The sequence below is a fragment of the Apaloderma vittatum genome, unplaced genomic scaffold (genome assembly GCF_000703405.1).
Source record: "Apaloderma vittatum isolate BGI_N311 unplaced genomic scaffold, ASM70340v1 scaffold30518, whole genome shotgun sequence".
Taxonomy (NCBI): domain Eukaryota; kingdom Metazoa; phylum Chordata; class Aves; order Trogoniformes; family Trogonidae; genus Apaloderma; species Apaloderma vittatum.
In genome coordinates, this window is record NW_009731762.1 from 15,377 (window position 1) to 16,405 (window position 1,029).

Genomic DNA, 1,029 nt, shown 5'->3' on the forward strand with positions numbered 1-1,029 from the left:
TGGGCACAGGTGAGTGTTCCAAGGCAAAGTGCTTGGGTGCCAGCACCCAGAGGACCTTTGTCCCCTCCTGTCCCAGCCTATGTTCACCATATAAGGGCGGGAACAGCCCAGAGTCAAGGTCCCTACAGCCCTCCAAGGCTTCAGGACACCTGAAGAACCCCATTACTCATGTGGTGATTGTCCCCCAACAGGTGCTATCGCAGCACGGGGCAACCCCAGGCACCCTGCCCACAAGGTTGTTGTACCCGGAGTGGGACCTGCTGCCCTTCCCAGGCCTGCTCCTCTCTTGGCCTGTTGCACTGAACCCATGGTAATGGGGTTTTTGACACCTGCCTCCCACCAAAAAGTTCTCCGAATTTGTATCAATGGCCTGAACCAGGCCACAGGAGGCGTCACCCACAAACATGGAGGTGCCCTGACACCACAGATATGGACTCTGCCACTGCCCTTCACACCCCAGTCCCCCAAACCCTCCCAGCTATGGAGCACAAAGCCCACAGCAATGCATTTTTTTTGGTGCCTGCTTCCCAGAAAATATTCCCCAAAGTGACAGCAACAGGCTGATGCCACAGGGATAGGCAACGCTGCCGTCCTCCGCTGCCCCCTCCTGTGACGATGAGGATTTCGATGCCACTGGCTCAGGGCCCCCAGAGGCTCAGGGCCACCAGCAGCATCCTCCCAGGGCACCCCCTTCCCACCCAACACCTCCTTGTGTCCCACCCTCTGACCTGGCACGTCGCTTCTCTGCCCAGGGGACTGTCCCCAGCCTGGGCTATCCCACAGCTGGAGGGCAGATCCCAGCTCGTTACCTGATGGGCTTTGCCTCCCCATATTGGGGTTCCCTGCAGCCCCAGCCTTGGGGATGGGAAGGGGGTGCAGGGATGGGGTGTGGGGCTGAGGTTTGGGGACATGGAGCAGAGCGTAGGGCGGGGTGGCACAGCTAACCGTGTGCCCTGTCCCGTGCCCCCAAAACCCCAGCCCCAAGGGGTGGAACCCGATGATGCCCTTGGTGTTGGCAGAGAGAGGCCT